General features: G+C 51.5%; 33 non-coding genes across 33 annotated transcripts; 26 read left to right on the forward strand and 7 right to left on the reverse strand.

Annotated features, from left to right (window-relative positions):
- Window positions 1-527: 527 nt before the first annotated feature.
- Trnag-ucc lies at window positions 528-599 on the reverse strand. The gene has a single exon. It is a non-coding gene; the product is annotated as a tRNA-Gly (tRNA).
- Window positions 600-935: 336 nt separating this feature from the next.
- On the forward strand, window positions 936-1006 carry Trnag-gcc. Its single transcript has one exon. It is a non-coding gene; the product is annotated as a tRNA-Gly (tRNA).
- A 295-nt stretch (window positions 1007-1301) lies between these two features.
- Window positions 1302-1374, forward strand: Trnam-cau. Its single transcript has one exon. It is a non-coding gene; the product is annotated as a tRNA-Met (tRNA).
- Window positions 1375-1830: 456 nt separating this feature from the next.
- Trnae-uuc lies at window positions 1831-1902 on the forward strand. Its single transcript has one exon. It is a non-coding gene; the product is annotated as a tRNA-Glu (tRNA).
- A 229-nt stretch (window positions 1903-2131) lies between these two features.
- Trnai-aau lies at window positions 2132-2205 on the forward strand. Its single transcript has one exon. It is a non-coding gene; the product is annotated as a tRNA-Ile (tRNA).
- A 751-nt stretch (window positions 2206-2956) lies between these two features.
- On the reverse strand, window positions 2957-3028 carry Trnag-ucc. Its single transcript has one exon. It is a non-coding gene; the product is annotated as a tRNA-Gly (tRNA).
- Window positions 3029-3364: 336 nt separating this feature from the next.
- Window positions 3365-3435, forward strand: Trnag-gcc. The gene has a single exon. It is a non-coding gene; the product is annotated as a tRNA-Gly (tRNA).
- Window positions 3436-3730: 295 nt separating this feature from the next.
- On the forward strand, window positions 3731-3803 carry Trnam-cau. The gene has a single exon. It is a non-coding gene; the product is annotated as a tRNA-Met (tRNA).
- Window positions 3804-4259: 456 nt separating this feature from the next.
- Window positions 4260-4331, forward strand: Trnae-uuc. Its single transcript has one exon. It is a non-coding gene; the product is annotated as a tRNA-Glu (tRNA).
- A 229-nt stretch (window positions 4332-4560) lies between these two features.
- Window positions 4561-4634, forward strand: Trnai-aau. Its single transcript has one exon. It is a non-coding gene; the product is annotated as a tRNA-Ile (tRNA).
- Window positions 4635-5385: 751 nt separating this feature from the next.
- Trnag-ucc lies at window positions 5386-5457 on the reverse strand. The gene has a single exon. It is a non-coding gene; the product is annotated as a tRNA-Gly (tRNA).
- A 336-nt stretch (window positions 5458-5793) lies between these two features.
- Window positions 5794-5864, forward strand: Trnag-gcc. Its single transcript has one exon. It is a non-coding gene; the product is annotated as a tRNA-Gly (tRNA).
- A 295-nt stretch (window positions 5865-6159) lies between these two features.
- On the forward strand, window positions 6160-6232 carry Trnam-cau. Its single transcript has one exon. It is a non-coding gene; the product is annotated as a tRNA-Met (tRNA).
- A 456-nt stretch (window positions 6233-6688) lies between these two features.
- On the forward strand, window positions 6689-6760 carry Trnae-uuc. Its single transcript has one exon. It is a non-coding gene; the product is annotated as a tRNA-Glu (tRNA).
- Window positions 6761-6989: 229 nt separating this feature from the next.
- Trnai-aau lies at window positions 6990-7063 on the forward strand. Its single transcript has one exon. It is a non-coding gene; the product is annotated as a tRNA-Ile (tRNA).
- Window positions 7064-7813: 750 nt separating this feature from the next.
- Window positions 7814-7885, reverse strand: Trnag-ucc. Its single transcript has one exon. It is a non-coding gene; the product is annotated as a tRNA-Gly (tRNA).
- Window positions 7886-8221: 336 nt separating this feature from the next.
- Window positions 8222-8292, forward strand: Trnag-gcc. Its single transcript has one exon. It is a non-coding gene; the product is annotated as a tRNA-Gly (tRNA).
- Window positions 8293-8587: 295 nt separating this feature from the next.
- On the forward strand, window positions 8588-8660 carry Trnam-cau. Its single transcript has one exon. It is a non-coding gene; the product is annotated as a tRNA-Met (tRNA).
- Window positions 8661-9116: 456 nt separating this feature from the next.
- On the forward strand, window positions 9117-9188 carry Trnae-uuc. Its single transcript has one exon. It is a non-coding gene; the product is annotated as a tRNA-Glu (tRNA).
- Window positions 9189-9417: 229 nt separating this feature from the next.
- Trnai-aau lies at window positions 9418-9491 on the forward strand. Its single transcript has one exon. It is a non-coding gene; the product is annotated as a tRNA-Ile (tRNA).
- Window positions 9492-10242: 751 nt separating this feature from the next.
- On the reverse strand, window positions 10243-10314 carry Trnag-ucc. Its single transcript has one exon. It is a non-coding gene; the product is annotated as a tRNA-Gly (tRNA).
- A 336-nt stretch (window positions 10315-10650) lies between these two features.
- Trnag-gcc lies at window positions 10651-10721 on the forward strand. Its single transcript has one exon. It is a non-coding gene; the product is annotated as a tRNA-Gly (tRNA).
- Window positions 10722-11016: 295 nt separating this feature from the next.
- Window positions 11017-11089, forward strand: Trnam-cau. The gene has a single exon. It is a non-coding gene; the product is annotated as a tRNA-Met (tRNA).
- A 456-nt stretch (window positions 11090-11545) lies between these two features.
- Window positions 11546-11617, forward strand: Trnae-uuc. Its single transcript has one exon. It is a non-coding gene; the product is annotated as a tRNA-Glu (tRNA).
- A 229-nt stretch (window positions 11618-11846) lies between these two features.
- On the forward strand, window positions 11847-11920 carry Trnai-aau. Its single transcript has one exon. It is a non-coding gene; the product is annotated as a tRNA-Ile (tRNA).
- Window positions 11921-12671: 751 nt separating this feature from the next.
- On the reverse strand, window positions 12672-12743 carry Trnag-ucc. The gene has a single exon. It is a non-coding gene; the product is annotated as a tRNA-Gly (tRNA).
- A 336-nt stretch (window positions 12744-13079) lies between these two features.
- Trnag-gcc lies at window positions 13080-13150 on the forward strand. Its single transcript has one exon. It is a non-coding gene; the product is annotated as a tRNA-Gly (tRNA).
- A 295-nt stretch (window positions 13151-13445) lies between these two features.
- Window positions 13446-13518, forward strand: Trnam-cau. The gene has a single exon. It is a non-coding gene; the product is annotated as a tRNA-Met (tRNA).
- Window positions 13519-13974: 456 nt separating this feature from the next.
- On the forward strand, window positions 13975-14046 carry Trnae-uuc. The gene has a single exon. It is a non-coding gene; the product is annotated as a tRNA-Glu (tRNA).
- Window positions 14047-14275: 229 nt separating this feature from the next.
- Window positions 14276-14349, forward strand: Trnai-aau. The gene has a single exon. It is a non-coding gene; the product is annotated as a tRNA-Ile (tRNA).
- A 752-nt stretch (window positions 14350-15101) lies between these two features.
- Trnag-ucc lies at window positions 15102-15173 on the reverse strand. The gene has a single exon. It is a non-coding gene; the product is annotated as a tRNA-Gly (tRNA).
- A 336-nt stretch (window positions 15174-15509) lies between these two features.
- Trnag-gcc lies at window positions 15510-15579 on the forward strand. The gene has a single exon. It is a non-coding gene; the product is annotated as a tRNA-Gly (tRNA).
- A 295-nt stretch (window positions 15580-15874) lies between these two features.
- Window positions 15875-15947, forward strand: Trnam-cau. The gene has a single exon. It is a non-coding gene; the product is annotated as a tRNA-Met (tRNA).
- The last annotated feature ends 375 nt before the right edge of the window (window positions 15948-16322 follow it).

A 16322-nucleotide genomic window follows, 5' to 3' on the forward strand; every position in this document is an offset into this window, starting at 1 on the left:
GCGAACACAGGGCACTGCCGACGGTTTCAATTCGTATTACTCTTTCCTCTTCGGTTTCGGAGCTGCAGCGCTATTCGGTCAAGGGCACTGGCGCCACGTTTTGCCTCTCGGTATGCCAAGTCGCGCCGTGCGGCCACAGTGAAATGAAGGAGCGTGTTGTAAAATTTTCAACAAAGAAAAAAAAAAAAAAAAAGAAATGTACTAGTAATAAAACTGAATTTGTCTGACAGAACATGTAACATCAGACAATACATGATAACAGGCAGCAGGTATTTACTTGAGGCATAAGTAATGTGGTGGCCGCCTCGCCATACCTCTCTCAGTCGTTTCGCGTGCTTGTCCTCTTGATATAGGCCGATTGGAGAGCGTCAGCTCTCGCGTCAGCTGAGCAAAGTCGAGACAAGTCGAGACTCAAGGGGAATCGACGCACACACTATAGGGTGGCATGAAAGCGAGTAAGAGGGGGAAAGAAACATTAATTTAAAGACGCGTGGCAAAAGTACTCATACGCAAAAGTAAAAGCCGGCTGCGGTGGCCGGGAATCGAACCCGGATCAACTGCTTGGAAGGCAACTATGCTGACCATTACACCACCACCGCACGGTTTCCGTCCGCGCACGCCGCGCTGTGTCTGCTTCCCGCCTGTCGGCGGCGGCTCAAGGTGGTCGTAGCTGTAGGCGCATTACGGGGTAGGCGAGCGCATCCAGACAGCGTCTCTACGCACATTTCGCGTCCTTTGGCAAGAGTCGTCGCGTGCGTGCGCCGCAAGAGTACTTAGGCGATCGCGTTCGGGCGTCATTTTTAAGCAGTGCAGTGCAGTTCAGGATTCAGCGTGTGTAGCATTCTCTCGAGAGGATGCGACGGCGCTGGACGGCAGTCCCACTTTCCCCTCAGACGTCTGCCGCGGAAAGCACCAGGAAGCTGTGAACTAGCTGAGCATCGGTGGTTCAGTGGTAGAATGCTCGCCTGCCACGCGGGCGGCCCGGGTTCGATTCCCGGCCGATGCATCATTTTGTTTTTTCTCCGATAGTGGTGCTGCGTGTCTTTCGCACTCGAACTGCGTGAGCCATGAGAATGAACCGCGGGATTTCCGTGTGGGAATAACCAAACATGCAGCGCGCACGACTGCTCGTTTGGACTGTTGTGCGCTATTGTACATACTGGCGTCGGCCTAGCATCGCAAGTTGCCTGTCGCGCCGGGAATGCACGTGTAGCAACAGAAAAAAATGAGCCAGGAAGTGCAGACTCTCTACCACTGGTATTTGGTACTTACCGAGATTCCAGAAGGCCTGGCGATCACCTGCCTCGGTAGCGCAGTAGGCAGCGCGTAAGTCTCATAATCTTAAGGTCGTGAGTTCGATCCTCACCCGGGGCATTTAATTTACTTTCGTCCACAGCTAAATCGACGGCTCTGGGGTTTGCGAAGGAGCAAAACACTTTGTACTTTGTTATCCTCAAGGCTTCAACGACTCAGCGTGATAATGTTTACTTCCCGTTATTACTACTTGCAGTTCTTATGTGAAATTTTCAAGGAAAAAAGTACTAGTAATAATACTGAATTTCGTACGATATAACGTGTAAAGTCACACAATGTATGACCTGCTGTACGATGACAGGCAGCAGGTATTTACTTGCGAAATAAGTAAATAAATATTACTACTTACAGCTTTGCTTTTCCTCCTACCGCTGTAACAACGAGGCATAAAGCAATGAATTGTGACTTTTGCCATGCGCGCCTCGCCATGGGCGCGCGAAAAGATGCTCGCAAACAGGGAAAGTGCGACACGGAAAGCGAGTGGACCGGGTGTAAACCCCGAGTAAAACTTGCGCGTCCGGTGTGGTCTAGTGGCTAGGATACCTGGCTTTCACCCAGGAGGCCCGGGTTCGATTCCCGGTACCGGAACGGAATTTTTCGGCAAAAGTCACGACAAGTTTTGACCCTGCGAAAGGCTGTTTCACGTCCTCCTCGCATTATAGCTACTGGTTCATAAACGTCAGCTGAAAACAGTCGAGAGAAACGGGCACGCAATGAAATTACTACGAGCAGCGGAATAAAGGAAGAAGAGACGCTGGTCCACTGTTGGACTGCTACCATAGAAATGTTACATGGCAATACGCAGAGCAATTCCCGAGGCCCGTTAGCTCAGTCGGTTAGAGCGTCGTGCTAATAACGCGAAGGTCGTGGGTTCGATCCCCCCACGGGCCACTACGATTTCACTCTTTCAAAAAGGCAACGCCGATTTCGGCGGGGAAGTATGGTAACAAAGAAGTCGTCACATTGTGTGGGAGCTGATAGGGGACCAGAACGCGACTTGTCGGGACGCGCTAAAACACTTCACTGGTCACAGCACGGTGAACACAAAGTTTCTCGTCCGATCACCGCTACTGCGCGAAGCTGGGCGTTGTCAGTGCTTGGGCGGGTGACCGCCTGCGAACACAGGGCACTGCCGACGGTTTCAATTCGTATTACTCTTTCCTCTTCGGTTTCGGAGCTGCAGCGCTATTCGGTCAAGGGCACTGGCGCCACGTTTTGCCTCTCGGTATGCCAAGTCGCGCCGTGCGGCCACAGTGAAATGAAGGAGCGTGTTGTAAAATTTTCAACAAAGAAAAAAAAAAAAAAAAAGAAATGTACTAGTAATAAAACTGAATTTGTCTGACAGAACATGTAACATCAGACAATACATGATAACAGGCAGCAGGTATTTACTTGAGGCATAAGTAATGTGGTGGCCGCCTCGCCATACCTCTCTCAGTCGTTTCGCGTGCTTGTCCTCTTGATATAGGCCGATTGGAGAGCGTCAGCTCTCGCGTCAGCTGAGCAAAGTCGAGACAAGTCGAGACTCAAGGGGAATCGACGCACACACTATAGGGTGGCATGAAAGCGAGTAAGAGGGGGAAAGAAACATTAATTTAAAGACGCGTGGCAAAAGTACTCATACGCAAAAGTAAAAGCCGGCTGCGGTGGCCGGGAATCGAACCCGGATCAACTGCTTGGAAGGCAACTATGCTGACCATTACACCACCACCGCACGGTTTCCGTCCGCGCACGCCGCGCTGTGTCTGCTTCCCGCCTGTCGGCGGCGGCTCAAGGTGGTCGTAGCTGTAGGCGCATTACGGGGTAGGCGAGCGCATCCAGACAGCGTCTCTACGCACATTTCGCGTCCTTTGGCAAGAGTCGTCGCGTGCGTGCGCCGCAAGAGTACTTAGGCGATCGCGTTCGGGCGTCATTTTTAAGCAGTGCAGTGCAGTTCAGGATTCAGCGTGTGTAGCATTCTCTCGAGAGGATGCGACGGCGCTGGACGGCAGTCCCACTTTCCCCTCAGACGTCTGCCGCGGAAAGCACCAGGAAGCTGTGAACTAGCTGAGCATCGGTGGTTCAGTGGTAGAATGCTCGCCTGCCACGCGGGCGGCCCGGGTTCGATTCCCGGCCGATGCATCATTTTGTTTTTTCTCCGATAGTGGTGCTGCGTGTCTTTCGCACTCGAACTGCGTGAGCCATGAGAATGAACCGCGGGATTTCCGTGTGGGAATAACCAAACATGCAGCGCGCACGACTGCTCGTTTGGACTGTTGTGCGCTATTGTACATACTGGCGTCGGCCTAGCATCGCAAGTTGCCTGTCGCGCCGGGAATGCACGTGTAGCAACAGAAAAAAATGAGCCAGGAAGTGCAGACTCTCTACCACTGGTATTTGGTACTTACCGAGATTCCAGAAGGCCTGGCGATCACCTGCCTCGGTAGCGCAGTAGGCAGCGCGTAAGTCTCATAATCTTAAGGTCGTGAGTTCGATCCTCACCCGGGGCATTTAATTTACTTTCGTCCACAGCTAAATCGACGGCTCTGGGGTTTGCGAAGGAGCAAAACACTTTGTACTTTGTTATCCTCAAGGCTTCAACGACTCAGCGTGATAATGTTTACTTCCCGTTATTACTACTTGCAGTTCTTATGTGAAATTTTCAAGGAAAAAAGTACTAGTAATAATACTGAATTTCGTACGATATAACGTGTAAAGTCACACAATGTATGACCTGCTGTACGATGACAGGCAGCAGGTATTTACTTGCGAAATAAGTAAATAAATATTACTACTTACAGCTTTGCTTTTCCTCCTACCGCTGTAACAACGAGGCATAAAGCAATGAATTGTGACTTTTGCCATGCGCGCCTCGCCATGGGCGCGCGAAAAGATGCTCGCAAACAGGGAAAGTGCGACACGGAAAGCGAGTGGACCGGGTGTAAACCCCGAGTAAAACTTGCGCGTCCGGTGTGGTCTAGTGGCTAGGATACCTGGCTTTCACCCAGGAGGCCCGGGTTCGATTCCCGGTACCGGAACGGAATTTTTCGGCAAAAGTCACGACAAGTTTTGACCCTGCGAAAGGCTGTTTCACGTCCTCCTCGCATTATAGCTACTGGTTCATAAACGTCAGCTGAAAACAGTCGAGAGAAACGGGCACGCAATGAAATTACTACGAGCAGCGGAATAAAGGAAGAAGAGACGCTGGTCCACTGTTGGACTGCTACCATAGAAATGTTACATGGCAATACGCAGAGCAATTCCCGAGGCCCGTTAGCTCAGTCGGTTAGAGCGTCGTGCTAATAACGCGAAGGTCGTGGGTTCGATCCCCCCACGGGCCACTACGATTTCACTCTTTCAAAAAGGCAACGCCGATTTCGGCGGGGAAGTATGGTAACAAAGAAGTCGTCACATTGTGTGGGAGCTGATAGGGGACCAGAACGCGACTTGTCGGGACGCGCTAAAACACTTCACTGGTCACAGCACGGTGAACACAAAGTTTCTCGTCCGATCACCGCTACTGCGCGAAGCTGGGCGTTGTCAGTGCTTGGGCGGGTGACCGCCTGCGAACACAGGGCACTGCCGACGGTTTCAATTCGTATTACTCTTTCCTCTTCGGTTTCGGAGCTGCAGCGCTATTCGGTCAAGGGCACTGGCGCCACGTTTTGCCTCTCGGTATGCCAAGTCGCGCCGTGCGGCCACAGTGAAATGAAGGAGCGTGTTGTAAAATTTTCAACAAAGAAAAAAAAAAAAAAAAAGAAATGTACTAGTAATAAAACTGAATTTGTCTGACAGAACATGTAACATCAGACAATACATGATAACAGGCAGCAGGTATTTACTTGAGGCATAAGTAATGTGGTGGCCGCCTCGCCATACCTCTCTCAGTCGTTTCGCGTGCTTGTCCTCTTGATATAGGCCGATTGGAGAGCGTCAGCTCTCGCGTCAGCTGAGCAAAGTCGAGACAAGTCGAGACTCAAGGGGAATCGACGCACACACTATAGGGTGGCATGAAAGCGAGTAAGAGGGGGAAAGAAACATTAATTTAAAGACGCGTGGCAAAAGTACTCATACGCAAAAGTAAAAGCCGGCTGCGGTGGCCGGGAATCGAACCCGGATCAACTGCTTGGAAGGCAACTATGCTGACCATTACACCACCACCGCACGGTTTCCGTCCGCGCACGCCGCGCTGTGTCTGCTTCCCGCCTGTCGGCGGCGGCTCAAGGTGGTCGTAGCTGTAGGCGCATTACGGGGTAGGCGAGCGCATCCAGACAGCGTCTCTACGCACATTTCGCGTCCTTTGGCAAGAGTCGTCGCGTGCGTGCGCCGCAAGAGTACTTAGGCGATCGCGTTCGGGCGTCATTTTTAAGCAGTGCAGTGCAGTTCAGGATTCAGCGTGTGTAGCATTCTCTCGAGAGGATGCGACGGCGCTGGACGGCAGTCCCACTTTCCCCTCAGACGTCTGCCGCGGAAAGCACCAGGAAGCTGTGAACTAGCTGAGCATCGGTGGTTCAGTGGTAGAATGCTCGCCTGCCACGCGGGCGGCCCGGGTTCGATTCCCGGCCGATGCATCATTTTGTTTTTTCTCCGATAGTGGTGCTGCGTGTCTTTCGCACTCGAACTGCGTGAGCCATGAGAATGAACCGCGGGATTTCCGTGTGGGAATAACCAAACATGCAGCGCGCACGACTGCTCGTTTGGACTGTTGTGCGCTATTGTACATACTGGCGTCGGCCTAGCATCGCAAGTTGCCTGTCGCGCCGGGAATGCACGTGTAGCAACAGAAAAAAATGAGCCAGGAAGTGCAGACTCTCTACCACTGGTATTTGGTACTTACCGAGATTCCAGAAGGCCTGGCGATCACCTGCCTCGGTAGCGCAGTAGGCAGCGCGTAAGTCTCATAATCTTAAGGTCGTGAGTTCGATCCTCACCCGGGGCATTTAATTTACTTTCGTCCACAGCTAAATCGACGGCTCTGGGGTTTGCGAAGGAGCAAAACACTTTGTACTTTGTTATCCTCAAGGCTTCAACGACTCAGCGTGATAATGTTTACTTCCCGTTATTACTACTTGCAGTTCTTATGTGAAATTTTCAAGGAAAAAAGTACTAGTAATAATACTGAATTTCGTACGATATAACGTGTAAAGTCACACAATGTATGACCTGCTGTACGATGACAGGCAGCAGGTATTTACTTGCGAAATAAGTAAATAAATATTACTACTTACAGCTTTGCTTTTCCTCCTACCGCTGTAACAACGAGGCATAAAGCAATGAATTGTGACTTTTGCCATGCGCGCCTCGCCATGGGCGCGCGAAAAGATGCTCGCAAACAGGGAAAGTGCGACACGGAAAGCGAGTGGACCGGGTGTAAACCCCGAGTAAAACTTGCGCGTCCGGTGTGGTCTAGTGGCTAGGATACCTGGCTTTCACCCAGGAGGCCCGGGTTCGATTCCCGGTACCGGAACGGAATTTTTCGGCAAAAGTCACGACAAGTTTTGACCCTGCGAAAGGCTGTTTCACGTCCTCCTCGCATTATAGCTACTGGTTCATAAACGTCAGCTGAAAACAGTCGAGAGAAACGGGCACGCAATGAAATTACTACGAGCAGCGGAATAAAGGAAGAAGAGACGCTGGTCCACTGTTGGACTGCTACCATAGAAATGTTACATGGCAATACGCAGAGCAATTCCCGAGGCCCGTTAGCTCAGTCGGTTAGAGCGTCGTGCTAATAACGCGAAGGTCGTGGGTTCGATCCCCCCACGGGCCACTACGATTTCACTCTTTCAAAAAGGCAACGCCGATTTCGGCGGGGAAGTATGGTAACAAAGAAGTCGTCACATTGTGTGGGAGCTGATAGGGGACCAGAACGCGACTTGTCGGGACGCGCTAAAACACTTCACTGGTCACAGCACGGTGAACACAAAGTTTCTCGTCCGATCACCGCTACTGCGCGAAGCTGGGCGTTGTCAGTGCTTGGGCGGGTGACCGCCTGCGAACACAGGGCACTGCCGACGGTTTCAATTCGTATTACTCTTTCCTCTTCGGTTTCGGAGCTGCAGCGCTATTCGGTCAAGGGCACTGGCGCCACGTTTTGCCTCTCGGTATGCCAAGTCGCGCCGTGCGGCCACAGTGAAATGAAGGAGCGTGTTGTAAAATTTTCAACAAAGAAAAAAAAAAAAAAAAGAAATGTACTAGTAATAAAACTGAATTTGTCTGACAGAACATGTAACATCAGACAATACATGATAACAGGCAGCAGGTATTTACTTGAGGCATAAGTAATGTGGTGGCCGCCTCGCCATACCTCTCTCAGTCGTTTCGCGTGCTTGTCCTCTTGATATAGGCCGATTGGAGAGCGTCAGCTCTCGCGTCAGCTGAGCAAAGTCGAGACAAGTCGAGACTCAAGGGGAATCGACGCACACACTATAGGGTGGCATGAAAGCGAGTAAGAGGGGGAAAGAAACATTAATTTAAAGACGCGTGGCAAAAGTACTCATACGCAAAAGTAAAAGCCGGCTGCGGTGGCCGGGAATCGAACCCGGATCAACTGCTTGGAAGGCAACTATGCTGACCATTACACCACCACCGCACGGTTTCCGTCCGCGCACGCCGCGCTGTGTCTGCTTCCCGCCTGTCGGCGGCGGCTCAAGGTGGTCGTAGCTGTAGGCGCATTACGGGGTAGGCGAGCGCATCCAGACAGCGTCTCTACGCACATTTCGCGTCCTTTGGCAAGAGTCGTCGCGTGCGTGCGCCGCAAGAGTACTTAGGCGATCGCGTTCGGGCGTCATTTTTAAGCAGTGCAGTGCAGTTCAGGATTCAGCGTGTGTAGCATTCTCTCGAGAGGATGCGACGGCGCTGGACGGCAGTCCCACTTTCCCCTCAGACGTCTGCCGCGGAAAGCACCAGGAAGCTGTGAACTAGCTGAGCATCGGTGGTTCAGTGGTAGAATGCTCGCCTGCCACGCGGGCGGCCCGGGTTCGATTCCCGGCCGATGCATCATTTTGTTTTTTCTCCGATAGTGGTGCTGCGTGTCTTTCGCACTCGAACTGCGTGAGCCATGAGAATGAACCGCGGGATTTCCGTGTGGGAATAACCAAACATGCAGCGCGCACGACTGCTCGTTTGGACTGTTGTGCGCTATTGTACATACTGGCGTCGGCCTAGCATCGCAAGTTGCCTGTCGCGCCGGGAATGCACGTGTAGCAACAGAAAAAAATGAGCCAGGAAGTGCAGACTCTCTACCACTGGTATTTGGTACTTACCGAGATTCCAGAAGGCCTGGCGATCACCTGCCTCGGTAGCGCAGTAGGCAGCGCGTAAGTCTCATAATCTTAAGGTCGTGAGTTCGATCCTCACCCGGGGCATTTAATTTACTTTCGTCCACAGCTAAATCGACGGCTCTGGGGTTTGCGAAGGAGCAAAACACTTTGTACTTTGTTATCCTCAAGGCTTCAACGACTCAGCGTGATAATGTTTACTTCCCGTTATTACTACTTGCAGTTCTTATGTGAAATTTTCAAGGAAAAAAGTACTAGTAATAATACTGAATTTCGTACGATATAACGTGTAAAGTCACACAATGTATGACCTGCTGTACGATGACAGGCAGCAGGTATTTACTTGCGAAATAAGTAAATAAATATTACTACTTACAGCTTTGCTTTTCCTCCTACCGCTGTAACAACGAGGCATAAAGCAATGAATTGTGACTTTTGCCATGCGCGCCTCGCCATGGGCGCGCGAAAAGATGCTCGCAAACAGGGAAAGTGCGACACGGAAAGCGAGTGGACCGGGTGTAAACCCCGAGTAAAACTTGCGCGTCCGGTGTGGTCTAGTGGCTAGGATACCTGGCTTTCACCCAGGAGGCCCGGGTTCGATTCCCGGTACCGGAACGGAATTTTTCGGCAAAAGTCACGACAAGTTTTGACCCTGCGAAAGGCTGTTTCACGTCCTCCTCGCATTATAGCTACTGGTTCATAAACGTCAGCTGAAAACAGTCGAGAGAAACGGGCACGCAATGAAATTACTACGAGCAGCGGAATAAAGGAAGAAGAGACGCTGGTCCACTGTTGGACTGCTACCATAGAAATGTTACATGGCAATACGCAGAGCAATTCCCGAGGCCCGTTAGCTCAGTCGGTTAGAGCGTCGTGCTAATAACGCGAAGGTCGTGGGTTCGATCCCCCCACGGGCCACTACGATTTCACTCTTTCAAAAAGGCAACGCCGATTTCGGCGGGGAAGTATGGTAACAAAGAAGTCGTCACATTGTGTGGGAGCTGATAGGGGACCAGAACGCGACTTGTCGGGACGCGCTAAAACACTTCACTGGTCACAGCACGGTGAACACAAAGTTTCTCGTCCGATCACCGCTACTGCGCGAAGCTGGGCGTTGTCAGTGCTTGGGCGGGTGACCGCCTGCGAACACAGGGCACTGCCGACGGTTTCAATTCGTATTACTCTTTCCTCTTCGGTTTCGGAGCTGCAGCGCTATTCGGTCAAGGGCACTGGCGCCACGTTTTGCCTCTCGGTATGCCAAGTCGCGCCGTGCGGCCACAGTGAAATGAAGGAGCGTGTTGTAAAATTTTCAACAAAGAAAAAAAAAAAAAAAAAGAAATGTACTAGTAATAAAACTGAATTTGTCTGACAGAACATGTAACATCAGACAATACATGATAACAGGCAGCAGGTATTTACTTGAGGCATAAGTAATGTGGTGGCCGCCTCGCCATACCTCTCTCAGTCGTTTCGCGTGCTTGTCCTCTTGATATAGGCCGATTGGAGAGCGTCAGCTCTCGCGTCAGCTGAGCAAAGTCGAGACAAGTCGAGACTCAAGGGGAATCGACGCACACACTATAGGGTGGCATGAAAGCGAGTAAGAGGGGGAAAGAAACATTAATTTAAAGACGCGTGGCAAAAGTACTCATACGCAAAAGTAAAAGCCGGCTGCGGTGGCCGGGAATCGAACCCGGATCAACTGCTTGGAAGGCAACTATGCTGACCATTACACCACCACCGCACGGTTTCCGTCCGCGCACGCCGCGCTGTGTCTGCTTCCCGCCTGTCGGCGGCGGCTCAAGGTGGTCGTAGCTGTAGGCGCATTACGGGGTAGGCGAGCGCATCCAGACAGCGTCTCTACGCACATTTCGCGTCCTTTGGCAAGAGTCGTCGCGTGCGTGCGCCGCAAGAGTACTTAGGCGATCGCGTTCGGGCGTCATTTTTAAGCAGTGCAGTGCAGTTCAGGATTCAGCGTGTGTAGCATTCTCTCGAGAGGATGCGACGGCGCTGGACGGCAGTCCCACTTTCCCCTCAGACGTCTGCCGCGGAAAGCACCAGGAAGCTGTGAACTAGCTGAGCATCGGTGGTTCAGTGGTAGAATGCTCGCCTGCCACGCGGGCGGCCCGGGTTCGATTCCCGGCCGATGCATCATTTTGTTTTTTCTCCGATAGTGGTGCTGCGTGTCTTTCGCACTCGAACTGCGTGAGCCATGAGAATGAACCGCGGGATTTCCGTGTGGGAATAACCAAACATGCAGCGCGCACGACTGCTCGTTTGGACTGTTGTGCGCTATTGTACATACTGGCGTCGGCCTAGCATCGCAAGTTGCCTGTCGCGCCGGGAATGCACGTGTAGCAACAGAAAAAAATGAGCCAGGAAGTGCAGACTCTCTACCACTGGTATTTGGTACTTACCGAGATTCCAGAAGGCCTGGCGATCACCTGCCTCGGTAGCGCAGTAGGCAGCGCGTAAGTCTCATAATCTTAAGGTCGTGAGTTCGATCCTCACCCGGGGCATTTAATTTACTTTCGTCCACAGCTAAATCGACGGCTCTGGGGTTTGCGAAGGAGCAAAACACTTTGTACTTTGTTATCCTCAAGGCTTCAACGACTCAGCGTGATAATGTTTACTTCCCGTTATTACTACTTGCAGTTCTTATGTGAAATTTTCAAGGAAAAAAGTACTAGTAATAATACTGAATTTCGTACGATATAACGTGTAAAGTCACACAATGTATGACCTGCTGTACGATGACAGGCAGCAGGTATTTACTTGCGAAATAAGTAAATAAATATTACTACTTACAGCTTTGCTTTTCCTCCTACCGCTGTAACAACGAGGCATAAAGCAATGAATTGTGACTTTTGCCATGCGCGCCTCGCCATGGGCGCGCGAAAAGATGCTCGCAAACAGGGAAAGTGCGACACGGAAAGCGAGTGGACCGGGTGTAAACCCCGAGTAAAACTTGCGCGTCCGGTGTGGTCTAGTGGCTAGGATACCTGGCTTTCACCCAGGAGGCCCGGGTTCGATTCCCGGTACCGGAACGGAATTTTTCGGCAAAAGTCACGACAAGTTTTGACCCTGCGAAAGGCTGTTTCACGTCCTCCTCGCATTATAGCTACTGGTTCATAAACGTCAGCTGAAAACAGTCGAGAGAAACGGGCACGCAATGAAATTACTACGAGCAGCGGAATAAAGGAAGAAGAGACGCTGGTCCACTGTTGGACTGCTACCATAGAAATGTTACATGGCAATACGCAGAGCAATTCCCGAGGCCCGTTAGCTCAGTCGGTTAGAGCGTCGTGCTAATAACGCGAAGGTCGTGGGTTCGATCCCCCCACGGGCCACTACGATTTCACTCTTTCAAAAAGGCAACGCCGATTTCGGCGGGGAAGTATGGTAACAAAGAAGTCGTCACATTGTGTGGGAGCTGATAGGGGACCAGAACGCGACTTGTCGGGACGCGCTAAAACACTTCACTGGTCACAGCACGGTGAACACAAAGTTTCTCGTCCGATCACCGCTACTGCGCGAAGCTGGGCGTTGTCAGTGCTTGGGCGGGTGACCGCCTGCGAACACAGGGCACTGCCGACGGTTTCAATTCGTATTACTCTTTCCTCTTCGGTTTCGGAGCTGCAGCGCTATTCGGTCAAGGGCACTGGCGCCACGTTTTGCCTCTCGGTATGCCAAGTCGCGCCGTGCGGCCACAGTGAAATGAAGGAGCGTGTTGTAAAATTTTCAACAAAGAAAAAAAAAAAAAAAAAGAAATGTACTAGTAATAAAACTGAATTTGTCTGACAGAACATGTAACATCAGACAATACATGATAACAGGCAGCAGGTATTTACTTGAGGCATAAGTAATGTGGTGGCCGCCTCGCCATACCTCTCTCAGTCGTTTCGCGTGCTTGTCCTCTTGATATAGGCCGATTGGAGAGCGTCAGCTCTCGCGTCAGCTGAGCAAAGTCGAGACAAGTCGAGACTCAAGGGGAATCGACGCACACACTATAGGGTGGCATGAAAGCGAGTAAGAGGGGGAAAGAAACATTAATTTAAAGACGCGTGGCAAAAGTACTCATACGCAAAAGTAAAAGCCGGCTGCGGTGGCCGGGAATCGAACCCGGATCAACTGCTTGGAAGGCAACTATGCTGACCATTACACCACCACCGCACGGTTTCCGTCCGCGCACGCCGCGCTGTGTCTGCTTCCCGCCTGTCGGCGGCGGCTCAAGGTGGTCGTAGCTGTAGGCGCATTACGGGGTAGGCGAGCGCATCCAGACAGCGTCTCTACGCACATTTCGCGTCCTTTGGCAAGAGTCGTCGCGTGCGTGCGCCGCAAGAGTACTTAGGCGATCGCGTTCGGGCGTCATTTTTAAGCAGTGCAGTGCAGTTCAGGATTCAGCGTGTGTAGCATTCTCTCGAGAGGATGCGACGGCGCTGGACGGCAGTCCCACTTTCCCCTCAGACGTCTGCCGCGGAAAGCACCAGGAAGCTGTGAACTAGCTGAGCATCGGTGGTTCAGTGGTAGAATGCTCGCCTGCCACGCGGGCGGCCCGGGTTCGATTCCCGGCCGATGCATCATTTTGTTTTTTCTCCGATAGTGGTGCTGCGTGTCTTTCGCACTCGAACTGCGTGAGCCATGAGAATGAACCGCGGGATTTCCGTGTGGGAATAACCAAACATGCAGCGCGCACGACTGCTCGTTTGGACTGTTGTGCGCTATTGTACATACTGGCGTCGGCCTAGCATCGCAAGTTGCCTGTCGCGCCGGGAATGCACGTGTAGCAACAGAAAAAAATGAGCCAGGAAGTGCAGACTCTCTACCACTGGTATTTGGTACTTACCGAGATTCCAGAAGGCCTGGCGATCACCTGCCTCGGTAGCGCAGTAGGCAGCGCGTAAGTCTCATAATCTTAAGGTCGTGAGTTCGATCCTCACCCGGGGCATTTAATTTACTTTCGTCCACAGCTAAATCGACGGCTCTGGGGTTTGCGAAGGAGCAAAACACTTTGTACTTTGTTATCCTCAAGGCTTCAACGACTCAGCGTGATAATGTTTACTTCCCGTTATTACTACTTGCAGTTCTTATGTGAAATTTTCAAGGAAAAAAGTACTAGTAATAATACTGAATTTCGTACGATATAACGTGTAAAGTCACACAATGTATGACCTGCTGTACGATGACAGGCAGCAGGTATTTACTTGCGAAATAAGTAAATAAATATTACTACTTACAGCTTTGCTTTTCCTCCTACCGCTGTAACAACGAGGCATAAAGCAATGAATTGTGACTTTTGCCATGCGCGCCTCGCCATGGGCGCGCGAAAAGATGCTCGCAAACAGGGAAAGTGCGACACGGAAAGCGAGTGGACCGGGTGTAAACCCCGAGTAAAACTTGCGCGTCCGGTGTGGTCTAGTGGCTAGGATACCTGGCTTTCACCCAGGAGGCCCGGGTTCGATTCCCGGTACCGGAACGGAATTTTTCGGCAAAAGTCACGACAAGTTTTGACCCTGCGAAAGGCTGTTTCACGTCCTCCTCGCATTATAGCTACTGGTTCATAAACGTCAGCTGAAAACAGTCGAGAGAAACGGGCACGCAATGAAATTACTACGAGCAGCGGAATAAAGGAAGAAGAGACGCTGGTCCACTGTTGGACTGCTACCATAGAAATGTTACATGGCAATACGCAGAGCAATTCCCGAGGCCCGTTAGCTCAGTCGGTTAGAGCGTCGTGCTAATAACGCGAAGGTCGTGGGTTCGATCCCCCCACGGGCCACTACGATTTCACTCTTTCAAAAAGGCAACGCCGATTTCGGCGGGGAAGTATGGTAACAAAGAAGTCGTCACATTGTGTGGGAGCTGATAGGGGACCAGAACGCGACTTGTCGGGACGCGCTAAAACACTTCACTGGTCACAGCACGGTGAACACAAAGTTTCTCGTCCGATCACCGCTACTGCGCGAAGCTGGGCGTTGTCAGTGCTTGGGCGGGTGACCGCCTGCGAACACAGGGCACTGCCGACGGTTTCAATTCGTATTACTCTTTCCTCTTCGGTTTCGGAGCTGCAGCGCTATTCGGTCAAGGGCACTGGCGCCACGTTTTGCCTCTCGGTATGCCAAGTCGCGCCGTGCGGCCACAGTGAAATGAAGGAGCGTGTTGTAAAATTTTCAACAAAGAAAAAAAAAAAAAAAAAGAAATGTACTAGTAATAAAACTGAATTTGTCTGACAGAACATGTAACATCAGACAATACATGATAACAGGCAGCAGGTATTTACTTGAGGCATAAGTAATGTGGTGGCCGCCTCGCCATACCTCTCTCAGTCGTTTCGCGTGCTTGTCCTCTTGATATAGGCCGATTGGAGAGCGTCAGCTCTCGCGTCAGCTGAGCAAAGTCGAGACAAGTCGAGACTCAAGGGGAATCGACGCACACACTATAGTGGTGGCATGAAAGCGAGTAAGAGGGGGAAAGAAACATTAATTTAAAGACGCGTGGCAAAAGTACTCATACGCAAAAGTAAAAGCCGGCTGCGGTGGCCGGGAATCGAACCCGGATCAACTGCTTGGAAGGCAACTATGCTGACCATTACACCACCACCGCACGGTTTCCGTCCGCGCACGCCGCGCTGTGTCTGCTTCCCGCCTGTCGGCGGCGGCTCAAGGTGGTCGTAGCTGTAGGCGCATTACGGGGTAGGCGAGCGCATCCAGACAGCGTCTCTACGCACATTTCGCGTCCTTTGGCAAGAGTCGTCGCGTGCGTGCGCCGCAAGAGTACTTAGGCGATCGCGTTCGGGCGTCATTTTTAAGCAGTGCAGTGCAGTTCAGGATTCAGCGTGTGTAGCATTCTCTCGAGAGGATGCGACGGCGCTGGACGGCAGTCCCACTTTCCCCTCAGACGTCTGCCGCGGAAAGCACCAGGAAGCTGTGAACTAGCTGAGCATCGGTGGTCAGTGGTAGAATGCTCGCCTGCCACGCGGGCGGCCCGGGTTCGATTCCCGGCCGATGCATCATTTTGTTTTTTCTCCGATAGTGGTGCTGCGTGTCTTTCGCACTCGAACTGCGTGAGCCATGAGAATGAACCGCGGGATTTCCGTGTGGGAATAACCAAACATGCAGCGCGCACGACTGCTCGTTTGGACTGTTGTGCGCTATTGTACATACTGGCGTCGGCCTAGCATCGCAAGTTGCCTGTCGCGCCGGGAATGCACGTGTAGCAACAGAAAAAAATGAGCCAGGAAGTGCAGACTCTCTACCACTGGTATTTGGTACTTACCGAGATTCCAGAAGGCCTGGCGATCACCTGCCTCGGTAGCGCAGTAGGCAGCGCGTAAGTCTCATAATCTTAAGGTCGTGAGTTCGATCCTCACCCGGGGCATTTAATTTACTTTCGTCCACAGCTAAATCGACGGCTCTGGGGTTTGCGAAGGAGCAAAACACTTTGTACTTTGTTATCCTCAAGGCTTCAACGACTCAGCGTGATAATGTTTACTTCCCGTTATTACTACTTGCAGTTCTTATGTGAAATTTTCAAGGAAAAAAGTACTAGTAATAATACTGAATTTCGTACGATATAACGTGTAAAGTCACACAATGTATGACCTGCTGTACGATGACAGGCAGCAGGTATTTACTTGCGAAATAAGTAAATAAATATTACTACTTACAGCTTTGCTTTTCCTCCTACCGCTGTAACAACGAGGCATAAAGCAATGAATTGTGACTTTTGCCATGCGCGCCTCGCCATGGGCGC

This window comes from Schistocerca piceifrons, unplaced genomic scaffold (assembly GCF_021461385.2).
Source record: "Schistocerca piceifrons isolate TAMUIC-IGC-003096 unplaced genomic scaffold, iqSchPice1.1 HiC_scaffold_595, whole genome shotgun sequence".
NCBI lineage: Eukaryota > Metazoa > Arthropoda > Insecta > Orthoptera > Acrididae > Schistocerca > Schistocerca piceifrons.